This window comes from Mauremys reevesii, linkage group 14 (assembly GCF_016161935.1).
Source record: "Mauremys reevesii isolate NIE-2019 linkage group 14, ASM1616193v1, whole genome shotgun sequence".
Taxonomy (NCBI): domain Eukaryota; kingdom Metazoa; phylum Chordata; order Testudines; family Geoemydidae; genus Mauremys; species Mauremys reevesii.
This window is the reverse complement of record NC_052636.1, coordinates 29439315-29461347: the sequence shown is the minus strand read 5'-3', so window position 1 is coordinate 29461347 and position 22033 is coordinate 29439315. Positions and strand designations below refer to the sequence as shown.

Genomic DNA, 22033 nt, shown 5'->3' with positions numbered 1-22033 from the left:
CCCAGCCCCTCCCTGTGCCCCGCAACCTCCCCCGCTCCCAGCTGCTCCAGCTTCCTGGGGCTGGAGCTGCTGCCCCCCCACACCGACCCCTGGGGCTGTTTGGGGGGGCTCACTCAGCCCCCCAGGAGCAGGGGGGAGCAGCTGAGCGGAGCCTGCCCAGCAAACAGCTGATCGCAGCTGCGCCCAGGCCGCCCCCGGGGAAAAGCTCCGCGGAGGAGGCGCCACAAGCTGTCGGCAGCGGGTCATTCCCGAGGCGGGGGCCGAGCACCCGCCTGCAGCCGCCGCAGCCTCCCCCCTCCCCCCGGAGCCCGCACGGGAGGGGGGGGAGCAGCCTCCCCAGCCGGGGCTCAGGGCATTGGGGTGCCGGGGCTCCCCCCCTGCGCACGCCTGGGCCCGGGACACTCACACACACACTCTGCCCCGGGGCTCCCCTGGTGCCCAGAGACCGATCAACCCCCCGCCTGCAGCTCCGGCCTCTCCCCTCCCGCCCCGCCAGCCGCACCCAGGGGAGCTCCGGGCCCCAGGCTCTGTCCCCACCTGGAGCCCAGCGGGGCCGGGGGCAGCTCCTGCTGCAGCTGAGAACAGCGGCTCCGCTCCGGCCCGGGCGGCTCCAGCGCTGCTGGCAGCACGTGGCCACCAGGGAACAGCTGCTGAGCCCGGGCTCCTGCGTCACAATGTGCCAGAGCCCCGCCCCCAGGAGCTGCCCCGCCCCTGGGCTGTGCCAGAGCCCCGCCCCCAGGAGCTGCCCCGCCCCTGGCCTGTGTCAGAGCCCCGCCCCCAGGAGCTGCCCCGCCCCCGGGCTGTGTCAGAGCCCCGCCCCCAGGAGCTGCCCCGCCCCCGGGCTGTGCCAGAGCCCCGCCCCCAGGAGCTGCCCCGCCCCCGTCTGTGCCAGAGCCCCGCCCCAGGAGCTGCCCCACCCCAGGCTGTGCCACAGCCCCGCCCCCAGGAGCTGCCCCGCCCCCGGCCTCTGCCAGAGCCCTGCCCCAGGAGCTGCCCCGCCCCGGGCTGTGCCTGAGCCCTGCCCCAGGAGCTGCCCCGCCCCGCGCTGTGCCCGTGCCCCGCCCCCAGGCTGTGCCAGAGCCCCGCCCCCAGGAGCTGCCCCACCCCCGGGCTGTGCCAGAGCCCCGCCCCAGGAGCTGCCCCACCCCGGGCTGTGCCAGAGCCCCGCCCCAGGAGCTGCCCGCCCATGGGCTGTGCCAGAGCCCCACCCCAGGAGCTGCCCCCCAATTTGTTCTCCTGCCTCCTTCTTCCCAGCACCCCTGCTCCCAGCTGCTCCTTCCTGTGTCTGCAATCACCCCGGTGGGCTGCAGCACTCGCTGGGGCTGTCTCCAGTGGCTGAAGTTGCCTCCATCTCTGATCACCCGGAGGGGAACAAAGAGAGGAGATGGGCCTAGGGTGTGAAAGCAGAATTGGGGGCAGGGAAAGAAGGACTGTTTGGAAAGGTGGAAAGGAAACCCTGTCGCTGCTCCTGGGTGCTCCAGATGGATTCAGAAGCAGTTGGGCAGCAGAGGCTCAGTCCCAGTGTTGGACAGGGATTGTACAGCACCTAGCACAATATGGGGTCCTGATCTCAGTCATGGTCTGTGCAGCACCTGGGAGCCCTGATGTCTCTTTCCTCATCACAGGCACTGGGAATGGAGTGAGGGAAACCTCAGCACCTGAAGGGTTAATGCAGCCCTGTGTGCAACCCCTGCTAGGGTGACCAGACAGCAAATGTGAAAAATCGGGACAGGGAGTGGGGGTAATAGGAGCCTATATAAAAAGGCCCAAAAATCGGGACATCCGGTCACGCTAGTCCCTGCTGCGCTCACGAGGGGTTGAGAGTTGTAGTAATAACAGCAGCAAAGAGTCCTGTGGCATCTTATAGACTAACAGACGTATTGGAGCAGGAGCTTTCGTGGGTGAATCCCCACTTCGTCAGCTGCACCAATAGTCCCATATGGGCTAGTGGTCAGGATTCCTGGTTTTCACCCAGGTGACCTGGGTTCAACTTCTGGTGTGGGAACAGTGCAGAGCTTTTGCCCAGAGTGGAGACAGGAAATGAAAGGAACAGGAAGGGATCCTGCCAGCAGGGGAGTTAGACAGTGTGGGGAGGGGATCCCAGAAGTGGGGGTGGGGGGCAGAGGTCTGAGCGGAGACCAGGGAAGGGTCCCAGCAGTGTGGGTCGTTGAGAGCACCGGCCTGGGATGGGGTGGGGAGAGTGAATGTGTCCTCTAAACCCATCAACTGCAGACTAGGCAGGACTGGAAGAATTACGTATTTGTTGGTAAATGTCAATTTCTGTGTAAACGCACAACCCAATGGCAAAATATTTTCATCGATAATTATCAAATTGGCAGATGGGCAGAGTAAGAAACATGCTGCTTGAGAACTTACCCTGTTGTAGGAGCAGCAGTGATCTGTGTGCTGCGTATCACCTGTATGCCCAAAAGGTCTGTTACACTCCCCCCCCCCCCGCCCTGCTTGTCTCCTCTCCCTCTCTGAATGCCTGTGAAGTGGCTTTCCCCCTCCCCCCCTCCTGCAATGCTTGTGGGATGAAGGGGCTGGTTGAACAGCTGGAAGAGCAGAAGAGCTCCTAGATAGACAAGGTGTCTGGGGCTCTCATTAGGCAGCACTGTGAAAGCACAGCTGAGCACAGGGCCCCTTCCCCTTTTAAGGTCCTGCTCCTCATGGCCTGCGACTGGAGATGACTTGGCTGCATCCGGTGGGTCACACTCCACCTCAGCCAGTGTCCATGCAGGGTCCATGCTCTGGGTGTGTGAGTGCTGCCTAATGAGAGTCCCAGACACCTTGTCTATCTAGGAGCTCTTCTGATCTTCAACCAGCCCATTCATCCCCCAAGCATTCCAGGAGGGAGCGGGAGGGGGAGGGGGAAAGCCACTTCACAGGCATTCAGAGAGGGAGAGGAGACAAAAGCGAGGGGGAGGGGAAGTATAACAGACCTTTTGAGCATAGAAATCACTGCTGCTCCTACAACAGCAGGGACAGGCCACTAGGAGCTGAAAAAAGGAAGCCACCATGTTTCTGCCTGGCTTTGAACCAGGGACCTTTTGCGTGTTAGGCAAACGTGATAACCACTACACTACAGAAACTCTGTGATGGGGCTGTGCCCTTCCCTTCATAAGAACATAAGAACGGCCATACTGGGTCAGACCAAAGGTCCATCCAACCCCATATCCTATCTGCCAACAGTGGCCAATGCCAGGTGCCCAAGAGGGAGTGAACCTAACCGGAAATGATCAAGTGATCTCTCTCCTGCCATCCATCTGCACTCTCTGACAAACAGAGGCTAGGGACACCATTCCTTACCCATCCTGGCTAATATCCATTAATGGACTTAACCTCCATTAATTTATCTGCAAAAAGAACAAAGAGAACATGTGGCACCTTAGAGACTAACAAATGTATTTGAGCATAAGCTTTTGTGGGCTAAAACTCACTTCAGCGGATGCATGCAGTTAAAAATTCAGTAGGAAGATATATATACACACAGAGAACGTGAAAAAATGGGTGTTGCCATACACACTATAACAAGAGTGATCAGTTAACATGAGCTGTTATCAGCAGGAGAAAAAAAACTGATTTTGGGAGGGGAACAGGAGAAAGGACAAAGGAAGCAAGAGACAAAGAGAAAAGAGGGATCAGACAGTGGATGGAGCAAGAGGTGAAACAAAAAGGACAAACCCTTATGTCCCCCGTGATTCTAAGGGACAAAATCACAGGTGCAGAATAAAATTCTGCCTCCTTACCCTTGTGTTTTCCATGCCTAGAATTCAACTGTCACCAGATGGATCAGACTGAACAGGTTTCAAACCTCCAGGAGGCTCTTACCTTCTAAACAGGGACGGCTGTTTTCTAGTAAAATCACTAAAAGGGAAGGAGAAAACTCGAAAGAGGTTCCTCCTGGTGCTCACATCCGTGAACCCGAATACTCTCTCAGTCCTTTCTCTGCTTGATTCAAGAGCCCTTTAATTCCCAAATCTTTTCTCTCCCTGAAGGCACTTCAACACTTCAATGAAGTCACCTTTCAATCTTCTTTTGACAAGCTAAACAGGTTGAGCTCTTTCAATAGCTCACTAGAAGGCAGTTTTCTCCAGCCCTCAGAACCTTTGGTGGCTCTTTGCTGCCCCAGCTCCAATTTCACAACATCTTTTTCAAATGAGGACACCAAAACTGGAGGCAGTATTCCAGTATCAGTCTCACTGATGCCGTGTCACCTCTTGTGACGTTATTGACATAATCTGTAACTGTATAGATCACCGTTGCGACCGCTGTTCTATATTTGCAGCCAATATTACAGGGAAGTGGTCATTTAAGGGGTCTATGGAGAGGTTCTGATTGGCTGATTATAATGATGCTATCTCTAGATGTGTATCATTTTTGTAGTTGAAGTTATGAATATTGGCTCTCTGCCGGCTCACCCGCCCCCTCGCCACTGCCCACCCACTCGCCTCCTCAGCCCCCCTCCCTCACCTGCTATTGTGTCATACAGGAGGCCTGTGCAGGGGGTCAGATTAGATGCTCTAATGGTCTCTACTGGCCGGAAAGTCGACTAATTTCTGAAAAACTGAGTGTAGCACTGGGAGCAGCATCTGATGTTTTCCTTTCTAGCTGGCTTGCTGCCTAGAACGAACGCTCCTTGAGTGGGGTGATCCACAGGGAGTAGCTCAAACCTCCAAAGTGCCTGGCCTGAGGCAGGACATTAGGCCAGCAAGGGAAGGGTGCAGCAGTGACATCACAAAGGTTTTTTGCAGGACCTCAAACTATTGGTGGGGAGGTGGTGACCTCACAGAGAGATGCTGACATCAGCCAGGCAGGACAGGGGCGAGGGGCCAGGGAAACCTCAGAGACCCCTGTGGCTTTGCTTCAGCAAGTCTCCTTCTCCAGGTCTCTCTCTGAGGACTGAGGGAGTATTCGGGTTCACGGACGTGAGTGCCAGGAGGAACCTCTTTTGAGTTTTCTCCTTCCCTTTTAGTGATTTTACTAGAAAACAGCTGTCCCTGTTTAGAAGGTAAGAGCCTCCTGGAGGTTTGAAACCTGTTCAGTCTGATCCATCTGGTGACAGTTGAATTCTAGGCATGGAAAACATGAGCTTAAGGAGGCAGAATTTTATTCTGAACTTTATTTGATCCCCACCAATGACCTGGGCCATCCTTTGGGCTCTCTGGTGAGAACCCTCAGCCTCCCGTCCTCAGTCTCTACCCTGATTGGCTGAGGAGGGGAGTTATTGACAGGGAGGAAACTCAGGTCCTTGTTCTCTTTCAAGACCAAGGAAATAAGTCAGAACCAGTTCTATGTTTGACGAATTTTGCTGCTTCTCTGCATTAATGGTCTCTGAGCAGTTCATGATTCTCTCTAACATGATTCTCTTCAAATACTTGCTGAATAATTCCTGTGCACTGTTGTTGGTCTGGAGCTCATCTGAGAGCATTTTATTCAGGTCATTCAATGTCTGAAATTCAAGATCCAATGGTTAGTTTGAAAATCAGAGCTCTTGGGTCCTATTCCCAACTCTGCCCCTGACTGGCTGTGTGACCTCAGACAAGTCAATTCTCCTTTCTCAGCCTCAGCTTCTCCCTCTTTCAAGTAGGGATAATAATGATCTGCTCCTACCTACCTCACGGTGGGTGGAGGCAGGGCCGGCTCTAGGTTTTTTGCCGTCCCAAGCAAAAAAATTTTTGGCTGCCCCCACCCAAGCCCTGGGCTCCCCACTGCACCTCCCTGCCACCCCAGACCTGGGCTCTGCCCCCGCCACCCACACCCCCCGCCACCCCAGCCCGCGGCTCTGCCCCCCACAGCCCCCCTGCTGCCCCAGCTCTGGGCTCCGCCCTTTCCCCCCTACTGCTCCCCCACCGACACCCCCACCCCCCCCCCAGCCCCGGGCGAGGCCCCGACCCCGGCACCCCCAGCCACCCCAGGGGGGGTGTGTGTGTGGGGGGAAATTCCAGATCTTTCCACCTTATTCCAAATTCCTACTAAGGCGCCACTTTGGGGGAATGTGCTCAGTGGGGGAGCTGCAGCCCCCCCTGCTCCCCCCTAGCTACGCTCCTGCTTGTGGGGGCCCCTGCAAGACCCAGGGCCTGGGGCAAATTGCCCCACTTGCCCCCACCTCTGGGCGGCCCTGCTAGCAGCTCTTCTGGGAGCGCAGGGGAGGAATGACTCCCCCTTCTCTAGCTTCTCCCCGTGGGGCTCTGGGGAGCAGGGAGGGTTGTGTGATAAATTCCATCCAACTCCCCCTTTGATCCAAGCCGAGGGGCGTCTCAGCCTCCACGATCCCCTTGGCAGGGCCAAACAAGGGACGTTTTCCACTGCCCAGGAGACCCAGCCAGGGACTCAAGGCTGCCCCAGACTTTCCCTTTCTCCCTTCTGGGAAATCAAGTTCAAGTTCTACAAGGAGCTAAAGAAGCCTCAACCCCGCATCTGAATTAATGTCAGTTTCTCACTGCCCGACACAGACAAATGTCATTTCAATCCCAGGTGAGTCCACGTCAGTCATTCCTCAGCCCGATTCCTTCACCCTCCTGCCTTAGCTTAGGGCATTGCGCCACCCTGTGGCCGTTTCATTTTCCTTCTCAGTTTCACACAGAGACACAATTTCCTTTGCATGGATCCATGAACAGCAAAACCTCCCTGTGTCACTTGTCTGAGCCAGGGCATTCGATTCCATTGAAACCTTCTCTCCTGCAATGGCAACGGTCAGACAGAGGGGACGTGGCCACCTTCAGCCCTGGCAGTGAGATATTCACTCTCCTCTTTCTTCAGGCTGATGTTGTTATTCCATAAAGCATGAACCATGGAATAAAAAGCTGAGTTGGAAAAGAGAAGACTAAGGGGGGATATGATAGAGGTATATAAAATCATGAGTGATGTTGAGAAAGTGGATAAGGAAAAGTTATTTACTTATTCCCATAATACAAGAACTAGGGGTCACCAAATGAAATTAATAGGCAGCAGGTTTAAAACAAATAAAAGGAAGTTCTTCTTCACACAGCACACAGTCAACTTGTGGAACTCCTTACCTGAGGACGTTGTGAAGGCTAGGACTATAACAATGTTTAAAAGGGGACTGGATAAATTCATGGTGGCTAAGTCCATAAATGGCTATTAGCCAGGATGGGTAAGAATGGTGTCCCTAGCCTCTATTCGTCAGAGGATGGAGATGGATGGCAGGAGAGAGATCACTTGATCATTGCCTGTTAGGTTCACTCCCTCTGGGGCACCTGGCATTGGCTACTGTCGGTAGACAGATACTGGGCTAGATGGACCTTTGTTCTGACCAGCACGGCCTTTCTTATGTTCTTATGTTCTTATGAGTTTACTCCAGGGTGAGGAAAGAAAGGAGCCACCAACTCCCCAAAAAATCTCAGTGCCCCAGAGAAAAGCTGCCCCTGTTATTGGAACTAATGATGTGCTGGAGATATGTTGGGAAAAGGGACTGTCTGAATTGCCAAGGCAGGAAACGAACAATCTACAGCATCATTAACCACAGACACACTCTAGCCATGCTCCAGCCAGTGGGGAAATGAGCAGGAATTCATAACGTCAACTATAAAAATGATACACATCTAGAAATAGCATCATTATAATCAGCCAATCAGAACCTCTCCATAGACCCCTTACGCTACAACCTTTCTACAATATTGGCTACAAATAGAACAGCAGTTGCAACGGTGATCTATACAGTTACAGATTATGTGAATAATGTCACAGGAGGTGACACGGCATCAGTGAGACTGATACTGGAATAGCCTCCAGTTTTGGTGTCCTCCTTTGAAAAAGATGTTGTGAAATTGGAGCTGAGGCAGCAAAGAGCCACCAAATGTTCTGAGGGCTGGAGAAAAATGCCTTCTAGTGAGCTATTGAAAGAGCTCAACCTGTTTAGCTTATCAAAAGAAGATTGAAAGGTGACTTCATTAAAGTGTTGAAGTGCCTTAATGGAGAGAAAAGATTGGGTATTAAAGGGCTCTTGAATCGAGCAGAGAAAGGCCTAACAAGACCCAATGGCTGGAAGGTGAAAAGAGACAAATTCATATTACAACTAAGGCACAAATATTCAACAGCGAGGATGATTCACCACAGGAACAAGCTACCAAGGAAAGTGGTGGATTCTCCATCTCCTGATGTCATTTCATGAAGACTAGATCCCTTTCTGGAATGTGTTTTCCCCCAAAAGTAGCTCTTGTGTCATACAGGAGGCCTGTGATATGCAGGGGGTCAGATTAGATGCTCTAATGGTCTCTTCTGGCCATAAAGTCAACTAATTTCTGAAAAACTGAGTGTAGCACTGGGAGCAGCGTCTGATATTTCCCTGTCTAGCCGGCTTGCTGCCTAGAACGAACGCTCCTTGAGTGGGGTGATCCCCAGGGAGTAGCTCAAACCTCCAAAGTGCCTGGCCAGGGGCAGGACATTAGCCCAGCAAGGGAGGGGTGTGGCAGTGACATCACAAAGGCCTTTTGCAGGACCTCAGACTATTGGTCCAAGGTGGTGGGGAGGTGGTGACCTCACAGAGAGATGCTGACATCAGCCAGGCAGGACAGGGGCGAGGGGCCAGGGAAACCTCAGAGACCCCTGTGGCTTTACTCCAGCAAGTCTCCTTCTCCAGGTCTCTCTTTGAGGACTGAGAGAGTATTCGGGTTCACGGACGTGAGCGCCAGGAGGAACCTCTTTCGAGTTTTCTCCTTCCCTTTTAGTGATTTTACTAGAAAACAGCCGTTTTCCCTGTTTAGAAGGTAAGAGCCTCCTCGAGGTCTGAAACCTGTTCAGTCTGATCCATCTGGTGACAGGTCACTTCCCTTCTCTATACCTCAGGCTCCTCCCCATCTGCCCAATGGGAACAGGGACAGTTCTCGAACTCTGGGCAGTCCTGAGCCTGAGTGAGATAAGGGGCGATAAAGCCCTCTGTGAAGGAGAAAGGAGAGTTTCACGGTGTTTAGCACCAAGGAATTCTAAAGTTTGCTAAAATGTCTAGTCTGTGGAAACAAGAAATGGTCGGGGCCAAACTTTTTAACCACTGCCTTTTCTAAAGCCCATTCAGGGATGTGAGTCTCTGTCTTTTAGGTACCTGGGGTTCTTTGCCAGCAGGAGAGAAGAGGTTCCTGGCTCCATTTTTGTGGCCTTAACAAACCAGGTGTTGTGCCCCAGTTCTCGTCTGAGATCCCTGAAAAAGAACATCTTCCCATCCATGAACAAGACAGGATCTATCTTTCAAACGGGAACAAAGAGACCCCTGGGCCTTACAGACTAGCTAGCCTCACTTCCATAGCTGGAGAGATACTGGAATATATTCTTAAACACTCAGTTTGTCAGCAGCACCTACAGGATAATTTGGTTCTTAGCACGAGGGATCATGGATTTGTCAAGAACAAATCATTCCAAACCCAGCCTCTTTCCTTCTTTGGCAGGGTTCCAGGCCTAGTGGAGGTGGGTGAACAGTATGAATGATGATTTGGAAAATGGAGTGGAGAGTATCGTTCTAAAATGTGCAGCTGACACCAAGCACTTTGGAGCACAGGATTGGAATTCAAAATGCCCTTAACGAATTGGAGACTTGGTCTTCTTGAGCCAAACCCCATGGCTGGGCCCCTCTCTCTAGACTGGGCTGAAGTGAAACCCCAGAGCCAGACTCTCCTCCTCCTGGGCAGTGCGCTCCGACCTGAAATGGTCAGATGCTGCTTAGCGCTGTCAGAGCAGCTTTGGCTGGGGGATTCTCCCAGCACTTTCCACTAGCGGGAAGGTACGAAATCCCCATTTGCCTGCTGGGGACAGAGCCCTAGAGGGGGGGGGGGGAGCAACTTGCCCAGAGTCCCCCAGGAAAAGGAAAACAACCAGCAGTGGAACCAATAGGAAACCCAGCAATGGAACTCAGGAGTCCTGGGGGTGTGCTAGGGTGACCAGATGTCCCAATTTTATAGGGACAGTCCCAATTTTGGGGTCTTTTTCTTATCTAGGATCCTATTACCCCCCACTCCCTGTCCCGATTTTTCACACTTGCTGTCTGGTCACCCTCGGGTGTGCACAGGTGTGGGTCCCAGCTGCTCCCTGCCCCCCTCATTGAAGCAGGTGTGCAGGGTTCCTGCCCTGGGAACTGCAGGGCACCAGTGGCCATGGGGCTGGCTGGAGGCAGGGCAGAGGCTGATTGGAGGTAGGGTCTGGCTGCAGGCAGGGCAAGGGGTGCGGGGCTGGCTGGAGACAGGGGTGTGTGGGGCAGGCTGGCTGGCTTCAGGCAGGGACGCAGGGGGTGCATCAGGGGTTGGCAGGGCTGGAGAAAGAGGAGTGCAGGACTGGTTGGCTTCAGGCCGGGGGGTGTGGCAGGAGTTGGCTGGAGACAGGGCAGGGTGTGCACAGCTGGGGGTGAGTGGGGGCTGGCTGGCTTTGGGTGGGGCCACAGGGGTGTGTGGCAGGAGTTAGCTGGAGACAGGGCAGGGGGTGTGGAAGGGGCTGGCTGGGTGCAGGGGGTGTGGAGCTGGCTGCAGGCAGGGCAGGGAGGACGTGGCTGGTGCGGGCAGGGCAGAGGGTGCAGGGCCGCAGGCAGGGCATGGGGTGCGGGGCTGGCTGCAGACAGGTGGTGGCTATGGGCCGGGCAGGGGGTGCGGGGCTGGCTGGAGGCAGGGGCTGGCTGCAGGCAGGATGGGCATGAGGGTGTGGGGCTAGCTGCAGTGCAGGGGGGGGCAGGGGGGGGGGCAGCTGGCTGGGGGGCATGGGGGGTTGACTGGAGACAGGGGCTGGCTGCAGGGAGGGCAGGGGGTGGAGGGCTCGCTGAAAATGTCCTGAGAGGTATTTTAAGGTGAAGATAACACCATGGTTACCAGGTGACTGGCACATCCTGGTTTAAAGCAAGGAAGGGACCTGGAGTTAATAGTCTGAAGTATTTGTGTTACCAGCCCGGTCACTGTCTGACCCCCCCCCTTCAGTGCGGAGCAGGTGTGTACGTTGCTGGGTGGAACGCACAGACTCCTGGAGAGCAGGGGCAGCTGTTTCCATGGCAGAGAGCCTGGCACTTAGGAGACTTTCAACACTTGCTGTTTTGAAGCATTTCAGTAAAATAACGGTGGAGCTACAATGTCTAGTCCAAAATTTCAGCCCCCCTGGTGCAAAAACGCTATTTTAGGATCTAAACAGGAGGCTTCCAGTGCTAGGACACCTGACCAGAGAGCTCAGTGGGGGCATAACAGCTCCTGACTCTGAGGGTCCTGGGCTAAATCCTCTTGCAGGTGGAGGCGTTTCGACTTATTTGATCAATAATGAGGAAGGCGAAGATTTAATCCCAGGTATTTTTAGTAAAAGCAGCAAAGAATCCTGTGGCACCTTATAGACTAACTGACGTTTTGCAGCATGAGCTGTGGTGAATACCCACTTCTTCAGATGCAAGTAGAAATTTCAGGGGCAGGTTTATATATGCAAGCAAGAAGCAAGCTAGAGATAAGTGTGCGTGTGGGGCGCATTTTGCCGGAGGGCGGCAGGCGGCTCACCTGCGGATGCTCCACCAGAGCTGTGGGACCAGCGGACCCTCTGCAGCCACATGCTTGGGGCGGCCAAATTCCTAGAGCCGCCCCTGGCCACTCCAGATGCTGCCAGGTGAGGGGAGCCCCAGAGGCCAGCCCTGCTCCGGCCACCTCGGGACAGGTGCCAGGAGCCACTGAGCTGATGCTGCTCCTGCCACCCTTGGAACCACTGCTCAGGCTGCCCCCAGGCCAGCTGCTGGGGCAGCCATGGAGTCAGCCACAGTGACCACTGCAGAAGTCACAGAATCTATGACTTTTGCAGCATCCGTGACACAGAGGGATCCCTAATAAAGAGACAAACCCCTCCCTGCTGTGACTGCAGTTCCTGGAAGGAAAGAGACCAACAGAAAGTGAAGAGAGAAGGAAAGAGAGAGATTCCCTGTCACCTCTCTCCCCTGCTCCCTCCCCCTTGTATTCTGTAACCCCATCTCACTGGGTTCCCTGTGCTGGTGCCATGGGGGTGACACTAGAGTTCTGGGGCTTTGGGGGGAGGGGAACGGGGCTCTTCACTTCTCAGCATTTCACACAAATTTGTCTTTGGGCTGAAATTTCTCCTGTGGGGTCTCTCAGGCAGAGCTGTACCCCACCCCCTTCAGTGGGAGGGGGTGTAAATTGCAGAGCAGGCAGAGAAGTCGCCCATAAAGGGTCATATTGATCTGGTGACTGGTTCTGACCGGGGTCACACGTCCTCTGACACAGGCTCATGTGCAGAACATGGGAGCGCTGGCTTGTCCTAAATGCTGTAGACTGTGAGTTCCTGGAAAGGGCAGGGGAGAGGGAGCAAGAGGAGAAAGGCAGAGACATTGGAGACGAGGAATTGGGGGGCGAAGAAGGAGAGAACAGAGAGACAATAAATGATTGAAGCAGAACAGGTGTCCCAACTCCATCTTGCTCATCACAGGTGTTCAGAGAGACAGGTAGTTGTGGGTTTTCCAGTGTCAAGTCTGAACTTTGATTCTAACAATGTGCGTTGAAATATCAAGGGGATCTCCACATACCTGAGCTCTTCCCCCCGCCCCTGTTTTGTATTAATTTTTATTTTGACGTGTTTGGCTTAACCGTGATCGTCTCTTTCCCCACCTGTATTGCAATTTGGGGGTTATGTTTATTTTGCCTCCCTTTTGTTCATGTCATTATAATTGTAACAGCAAAGGAATCTGCAGGAGCAAAACTGACTCAAAACTTCATTTCCCATCATGCCGGAACATCCTACAAACAGCTCACGCAGCTGGAATCATAACACGCAAGGCCAGGGGAGGGAGATGCAGGTTTCAAGTGTTCTGTCTTTCTCAGATGACACATTCCAGCCCCTTGTGTTCCTCCATCCTGTATGACCTGCTGGACTTTGACCCATTTATTGTCTCATTCTATAGATAATGTGATTGTAACACGATGTGACTGAAATTAAACCACTTCCAAATGAGGAAACAACAGAAGAGAAAAGCCATTATTGCATTGGCTGGGAATCAAACCCAGATGAATTGCTTGGAAGACACCTACGCACACCACTATACCACCAATGCATCTGGCAGGAGTAGCTTTCCTGCAGGCTTTCTGTGCTGGCAGAGGGAGTGACACATGACCACAGAGATAGTGAGTAGGGTGGATGGGCTGGAAGCTGCCTAACAGCTGGGAGCAGAGTTACCATCCCAAAGTGACTGAAAGGGGGCAAAGGTGAAAACAGATCTCATTGGGAGCTGGCCCCACACCCGCCCAGCCCCTAGGAGAGGGGAACTGAAGCTCAACTTCAATCACAGAAAAATCTTCCCTGAGAAGGAAGGGGACAGCTTGTTTTAAAGATCAGGTTTGTGTTTGTTCCTGCTACATACGGAGGGGCTGGGTAGTGCTGATTCCAGCCCCGACTCTGGAAGGATAAGGAACAAATTCAGGCTGCCAGTGACCTGCAAGAGGGAGATGATCTTTTGACAGTGACGGACACCTCGTCCTAAAGGCCTTTGTCTGCCCCCTTCCAGTGACTGTTTGGCACAGGAATACAGCCCCCACTCCTGGGTCTCTCCTGGGGAAATAATGTTTCTGTGCAAAACACCAAAGCTTTTAACAGAAAGGAAGAGAAGGAAATGGCCACATGATGGGACTAGGACATAAGGAATGAAACACAAGATGTTTCTCCCATGTGCATTGACTTTTAACCTTGTTTGTGGTGGTGTTGTATCCATGTTGGTCCCAGGGGTCCTCTGGGGCGCCGGGCATTGGCCACTTTCGGGATAGTGAGCTAGATGAACTGGTCTGACTCAGTGTGGCTGTTCTTATGTTCTAACTGCTGGTTATGGAAAAGACGACCTTCCAGGCTACACAGAACTGAAGAAGTGTGTGGGTTAGCTCCAAAGCTTGTTCTTTCACCAACAGAGGTTGGTCCTCTGCAAGCTCTTACCCTCACCCGCCTTGTCTCTCTTGGACTCTGAAAAGTGTTTTCTCTCCACTCCTTTGGAGAGAATTTAAGTTTCTCTTTGGGCAACTATCAGGCTGAAGCAATTGTATTGACTGTGACACTAGAATTGAAGATTTAATATTATAAATAATTGAGTCTAAACCTGAGGTTCTGGTTTTCACATTGGTTTTTCTAACTCAGTTCCCAGTGCTCTTCTAGAAAGGCCTCCAGGCTGCCTGCCCAGCCCAGCAAAAGTGGCCAGGAGAAAGCCCACACTGCTGCTCTTTCAGGTAGTTGAAGGCTGCTATCAAACCCCCCTCACTCAGTCAGTCCCCAGTCTGTGGCAGTGCATGGGATTCTTCCGTCCTAAGTGCAGGACTCTGCACTTCTCCTTGTTGAACCTCCTCAGATTTCTTTTGGCCCAATCCTCCAATTTGTCTAGGTCGCTCTGGACCCAAACCCTGTCCTCCAGCGCTTGGATTCTTTACCTGCTTTCACAGAGCAAAGAGCACATGTTCCATGATTTCATAGGGCAGAGTTTTGTGCTATCGGGAGCTTTCCCTGTGTGAATTTGACAGGTGGATCAACATAGAGACACATTGTGACCCTTCTCAGGGAGCTGAGGGCTGTGAGTCTCCTTGTTGCCACCTGCCACAATGAAGAGGGAGTTTTGCATTTGGCAGCTGGATGTTAGTGACCAAACTCACCAGCCTGCTGGAACTCAAGGACCCTCCTCTGAGCTACAGCAGCCACCTTAACCCTTGAGTTCCTTCAATGTGTCCCCCTCTGGGGCCAGCCTGGATCACCAGATACTCGGTGAAATCCCAGATCCTCTCTTCCCCAAGTATCCCAGGTTACTAGTTTTACTGTGGACCATTGCTACTGTATCTCACACAGCACCTGAGTACAGTTATCGAAAAAGCAAAAAATGTATTTCACAACGGATAGAGATTTAAACAAACAAACGTGAGTGATGGAAACCAATTGTTACCACTAAACAAAGGCAGAAAATGATAGAATAGAAAGGCCAGCACAAAAAACAGAGAGAGGAACAATAAGATACTAAAAGGACAATTGTTGGAACTCTCCATTTCTCTCAGTCTTTGGATTGATGGGTACTAGAGCTGTAGCTACAGTTGAGGAACCACGGTAAATTTAATCTAATTAACTTTTCAAGATTAGCCATCATTTCCTGTACGACTAACAAAACACAAAAACAAGACAACTTTCAGTTTTCCAAAATAATTCACATTATCACAGTCTCTTATTCTTTAACCAATAACTTCACCTATAATTTCATTTTAATTGGTAACAATAACATATTCAAAGATCACAAATTCTTTTCATATATGTTAGTTTTCTTTTAATCCCCATTGCCAACAACTGAACCTTGGTTCTTATTGTGGTTTGTCCCAACGTAGGTCCCAACCACTTCTGTGAGTTCATATATCTCAGGATCTTCCGCCATATGTGTTGGTAGAAGGGGTCTTCTATGTCCGAATGTTTGCATCATGGAGAAAAATACCTCTCTTTTCACACTTTTTAATCTTTCAAAGTAGGAGGAGGTAGAGAAGTAATATAGATGCATAAAACACAAGAGAAACCTCTCTGGTCTACACTAAAAATATTTATCGGGATAACTATATTGCTTAGGGGTGTGAAAAATCCACACAGCTGAGCAACATAGTTACACAGCCCTAACCTTCTGTGTAGACAGTGCTACATGAGCAGGAGAGCTTCTCCTACCAACATAGCCACCGCCGCTTGCGGGGGCTGGACTAATCAAGTCTGATGGGAGAAATCTCTCCCATTGCCTTAGAGCATCTGTTATAGCAGTGCCAACCAGGCAGCCAGTTTGGGATCCACGGGAAGGACTGTCCTATGAAGCACTCTCTCTTTGCATTCAAACAGTGAAGGATGACTGTTCTCAATCTAACCCTGGCATACTTTGGAAGTGTAATCAGTGACACTGAACTAGGAAGTGGAGTTGTACAAACAATTTTCCTTGGGTCACCATAGCTTCCTTTACTGGGGTGGAAACCAAGAACTGGGTGTGGACTCTTTCAACCTCAGCTCTTTCCAAATCCTTGGTCTTGGATAGGGTAAAGTTACACTTCTCTGAAGTAGAATCCTTTACAAAACCACTTAAAATCTCAGCAGTGTCAATGAGGAATGGCTTCCTGAAACATGCCCAGCTTTTCTTTAATTCAGTGGCACAGGTCCAGGGAAGGGACTGGATACAGGCCTGGGATCAGAATCTTCGTTAGTTACCAGAGCTGGAGATTCTATTCAAACATGGCTATTTTTCTGAAGCTATTACATTTTCAACACTGGTTTCATTTTATACACATCTTTAGCACCTACAAAGGATAAATTTGACAAAAACTCCGCTTCTATTTCCTCAACATCTGTGTCATGAAAGGCTGCATTTCCCAAAGCATAGGATTAGCTAGGAGAGATCTTCTGTAGGGACTAGGTTACAAATGTTTTGGGAACCAAACACATGGGCATTTTGCCTAGTTCAAAACCGCTTACCATGGAATTCTCTTCTCAGATCATCGGAGACAATATTGCCTTAAACAACTGAAATACACTGTGATAAGATGCACTTCCTTCAGTTACTTGGGGTTCTGCTGTTGTTCACCATTTGTGAGTGGAGATTTTAAATCACTGCTGTTTCTTTGTTAGCCTGTCCAGTAAATTAGAGAGTTCTCTCCTGTTGATAGAACTGCACTTCAGCTTTCTCCATGTCATCATGGAGGGATGGGGAAAAAGCAAAGCTGAAATCATAAATGAGGACTTTAGCAAAGAGTCATTGTCTTAAATTCTTCAATAAATCTGAGCTACATCCTACCAAACTGAACTAATATCCAATTGGGTGACCAAACAGCCTTCAGGAAAGATAGAAACCCGCATCACAGAGAGAGAATACATGACAAAGAAAGTGTCAAGTGAAATTCCAGAGCAGGTTACATCTGATTATTCAGAATCGGGACAAGAGAGTCTCCCATCACATTGTCCTCTGATCCATTCAAACCTGCTTCCCTCATCCCTGTCTCCATAGTCAGTTATGTTATTTACAAATTTTTTAGTATCGTAGCATCCCCATAATGAGGGAAAAACAGACCTCCTGCCAGAAGTGGCTTTACAATAGATGGAACCTGGAATTTAAACTCTGAATGATCACACTGTATTTGGGATCCATTTGAATTCCCCTCCCAGGACTTTGACACTTTCATCTCCAGTCATAGCGACTCTGATATAGGATTAAAGAAGTCAAAACATCATCTGCAAGCACATGACACTTATGAAGTGGATGGATAGAATGTGATGAAGATAAACTCTGCCTGGCTCAGGCAAAAGGTAACAGATCTGCAGTGATGGGGAAGGAGGGAATCTCTGAGTCACCCCATCTCCTTCCAGTGTCACAGAAGCTGTAATTATACTTTTTCCTGCCCCTGCTCCTCTTCGTTTACATATAATTTGAAAAATTCCCACTATAACTGCTCTTCAGCACAACCCAGAGCAATGTGAGAACAACTGGTAAGGATATAATCTGTATCACTGGTGACTAACAATAACTTTGCAATAGGAGGAATGGTATAAATGTGACGCTCCCTGGTTCCTCATAGGAAGGGCACACTCCAGTTACTTGTGGGATAATAGAAAGAACAAATAGGTCCATCTCAAAAGAGGCGAACTGCAAAAGGCAAAATGGGCCACTCATCTGGACAAGCTGAGGGATAACGGTGCTGCAAACAGTTCAAAGAGTTTTAAAAGTTACTATGTGGGAATCAGGAAAAGTATTAAAAAAACAAAGTATTGATAGCCCTAGAGATTTTTACAATGTTGATCTCTCTTGCAGATTCTCTGATGGTTAACATGGGCTGAGTGCCAAGAGAAGGTTTTCCCACACTCACTGCATTCATAGGGCCTCTCCCCTGTGTGGATTCTCTGATGCCTGGAAAGGGCTGAACTTTTAGTGAAGCATTTTCCACACACACAGCATTTATAGGGCCTTTCCCCTGTGTGGATTCTCTGATGGGTAATAAGGTGTGGGCGGTGATTGAAGGTTTTCCCACACTCTCTGCATTTATAGGGCCTCTCCCCTGTGTGGATTGTTTGATGACTAATAAGGTGTGAGCTGCGACTGAAGGTTTTACAACACTCATGGCATTCGTAGGATCTTTCCCCTGTGTGGATCCTCTGATGTCTAGAAAGGGCTGATCTGTGAGTGAAGGTTTTCCCACACTCACGGCATTCAAAGGGCCTCTCCCCTGTGTGGATTCTCTGATGTACAGAAAGGTCTGAACTCTCAGTGAAGCATTTTCCACACTCACAGCATTTATAGGGCCTGTCCCCTGTATGGATTTTCTGATGGGCAATAAGGTGTGAGCTGCGATTGAAGGTTTTCCCACACTCACGGCATTTGTAGGGTCTCTCCCCTGTGTGGATTCTCAGATGAACAGAAAGGTTTGATCCGTGAATGAAGTTTTTCCCACACTCTGGGCATGTATTTTTTCTCTTTCGCCTGAGGATATCCTGTTGTATTGTGGTTTCCATGAGGACCTTCTGAGTTCCCCAACAGAAAATAAATTTATCCACTTTCTCCCCTGGCTGGTTTCCTTGCTCTCTTTCTGGTCTGTGCTGAATCTCCCAGGAGTTTCCCTGCTCAGGACTCCTGGACACATTCCTTTTCGATCTTTGTGATAATGCTCTGTTTTTACCCACTGGCTCGACATTTTCAGGCTGAAAATTCTGCTCCTCTTTCTCACATGCCATTGCATCACCTGCTGTGATAGAGACAGAAACCTCAAACAGGGATGGAAAGGGGAAGACCAAACCAAAACAAGTGCTGAAGACAGGTCAAATAAAAATCAGGAGCTGAACTCCCCCAAACTCTTCCCCCAAATAGGAGAGAGGAGGGGGATGAATTCAGCCTTCACATCCCATCCAAATACCCAGGGGGAAGGGAGGAAGCTACTGCCTGGTGTCTGCTAGGATCTATAGGAAGCCATGAACTATATTTACCCTGAGGATACGACCCCTGCTAGGGACAATAATGAACTGAGAGACCTCCCAAGGGCTTTGTTGGGCATCCCAGATGTTTCCTTCAGGCACTTACAGATTCTGAGGTGGTTTAATGTTTCCTCACCTGTGTAGGGAGCTCTCAGGATCTCTCTTTCCTCTGAACCCTGGAGGTCTGGGACCCATGGCTCTTCCCCTTGTTCCAGCTGGGAGATCACATCAGGCTGGATAACAGGAAACCCTGCTCAGATGAAAGAAAACAAAGGAGTTCAGGTGATTTCATAAGACTTGGTCATAAAAAACCATTCTATTAATATAACTTCAGTGCTTAGTATGACCTGGTGGGCCAGAGGCAGGTCTCACTGAAAATGCCAAGATCAGGGCAGGCTGAAAAAGGGATCACCCACTCGGGTTATCGAGAAGCTGAAAAAAGAAATCACACGGCCCCCTTTATTGCATCCCAGTTCTCTGGCTCCTAATCAGCAGCTAGGTCCAGTACAGTGAGAGGTTATTTCAAAACTCTGCTCACATAAACAAAGTGTTCCTCTGACCCCAAAGGCTCAGCCACATCACCAGGTCAGTATAGGTTTGGATATTACCCAAAATTCCATCCTTCCAGCCAATCCTTTAGCAACTAAACTAAAGGTTTAAACGAAACAAAGACAGAAAGAAGTTAAATGGGAACGCAGTCAGATACATTCCAAAATGGATATATCAGGTTCTTAGCAGTATTGGTGAGTTGCTGGCTTGGAAGTCCGTCTGGAACACATCCATAGCTTGGATGGTCATTCAGTCCTTTGTTCCAGGGTTCAGTTTGTAGAGAAGTTGCTCCAGAGGCAGGCAAGGGGATTGAAGACAAAATGGAGAAGTTGCAGCTGCCCTTTATATTCCTTTTGCTATGTGGCTTGTACTTCCTGTGTCCCAAACACAAGATTCACAGGACGTGGCATGGAAAAGCCTTGGAGTTCTCAGTAGACAGGCATACCCCGGCATGTCTTGCTGACTCAATAGGTGTATCCTCTTGGTCCTTTCCATGGGCTCATTGTACAGATGATGACCCTCAATGGGCCATCAAACAGGCTAGGCAGTGTTGATGCCAATATGTCTGGGGGTGTCACCCAGAAACACTGCACAAGTCTGGAAATACAGATATACCCTACATATCTATAACTCACAATACAAAGGTGATACAAACACAGAAACAAAATGATCATACTTGGAAAATCATAACATTTCCCCTGACACCTTAAATGGCATATCTAGCATGATTCATTGCAATTTGATAAGATTATATTATTTTATTATTAATACCAAAGTGTCTCTCAATTCCATACAGTGTCACACTTGGTAAATCAGTGAATTTCCAGGACTAGTTCCCCAGGTCCTTGAAGATGCCGAACACTATGCTTATGAGGGATTGAAATACCCACATATGTGCTGGGAACACACACACAGACACTGTGTCAGTCTACACCCCTATGTTCACTCTTCTAGAAAATTATCAATTTTGTACACAGTATGGCTTGTGAGATATCATTTGAAAATGCATAATCTACTGAATATTATCCTCCTGTTAAAATGTGTAGTAACACTATCTGTAAAGTTATGAGATTTTACAGTATGAGATTATGGAAAAAGTTACAATTCTGGGGAACACCCACAGAGCAGTTCCTCAGAGACAGCCAGGCAAACAGCTGGTCAAACAGCCATTCTCCTGCAGGGGGAAGGTGTGAAGACATTGACATTCCATCATAGGGACCTACTGAAGCTGTTGTGGAAAACAACCACACGATTGATTTTGAATCAGCTCAGCCTGAGGCTCTTTTCTTGGTTAAAAGTGCGCAGGGGGCGACAGCTATTGGAATACTGTCCCCCTGAGCTAAAAATCACATGAGCCTTTTAAAGCTTAAAACCACAATCAATGGCACATACGTTGCACGTTAATTTCCTTATTTGGAATATATTGCAAAATATGATGCAGGTCAAAAGCAAGCTGAACAATCAGTTTTCCATATTCGGCCTTTCCTGTTATTGTTATTCCTAGTCTAGTTTGTGGTTTGACTTTTCTAACACTTCCATTGTGGTTATGTTTCAGAAGCTCGGTTACTGCAAATCAGTGTGTTTGGGGACTTTCCACTTCACCTACTTAGGCCCCTTCTGCACACAAAGCCATTGTTCCCCAATTTGGGGGATTTAAATTAAAATAAATAATTGGAGATATACCAATCTCCTAGAACTGGAAGGGACCTTGAAAGATCATCGAGTCCAGCCCCCGGCTTCACTTGTTCCCCAATCTGGGGGATTTTCCATTCCACTTTGCCTTTCTATGCCCTTTGCACAGAGAAGCAAGGTCAGCTAATACTTCAGGTCTACTAGCTTGACCAAAGCTCCAAAGCTCTTTCTGTAGACTTTCCCTCCCAATTCTCATATCTCCGACAGACAGCCTGGCACCATGACTCAGCTGAGAACTGAAGTTGTTTCTAGTACAAAGGACTGAATTATAAAAAGAGGTGAGGAAAATGCTTCAGACTCTCTCTCTCCCCTTTCCCTCTGCTCATGACAACTCCTGAAGAGCTGAACGTGGGCGGCAGGGGTGGGTTAGGCCGAGTCCTGGCTGAAAGGAAAACCAGCCTGTCTCAGCACATGGTGAGAGAAACATTTGCCTTGTTTCACAGCTTGTTAACTTAGACGTTAGTTTGTGTTTTATCTTTGCATTTCTTTTGTAAACAATTCTGAGCTTTATGCCTCATTATCTGTATCTTAAAATATTTTTTTTGATTGTTAACTATCTTGTTTTATTCTTTATCTAACCAGTGTGTTTGTAATAAAGTGTGTTGGAAACTCCATCTGGGATAACAAGGCTGGCGCATGTCATTTTCCACTGATGAAATGACAGACTTCATATGAGCTTGCGTTGTTCAGGAGTGTGCTGGACAGGGAAAGATGCACATTTCTGGGGGAAGTCTGGGAGCAGAGAATTTTCTGGGGTTCTCCTGTGCTGCACCGTAACTTGTGAGTCACTGACTAGCAGCACTCAATACTGTGTAGCTGGGAGTGAGTTACATGCTGGAGACTGTGCGTTACCTGCCCAGGAGTGGCTGCTCTCACAGTAGAG

The 22033-nt window shown here is 49.9% G+C and overlaps 1 non-coding gene and 1 pseudogene across 1 annotated transcript; both read right to left on the bottom strand.

Moving 5' to 3' along the window:
- Nucleotides 1-22033, bottom strand: part of LOC120381577 — a 78432-nt pseudogene that overhangs the window by 15233 nt on the left and 41166 nt on the right.
- TRNAV-AAC lies at nucleotides 3020-3092 on the bottom strand. The gene has a single exon. It is a non-coding gene; the product is annotated as a tRNA-Val (tRNA).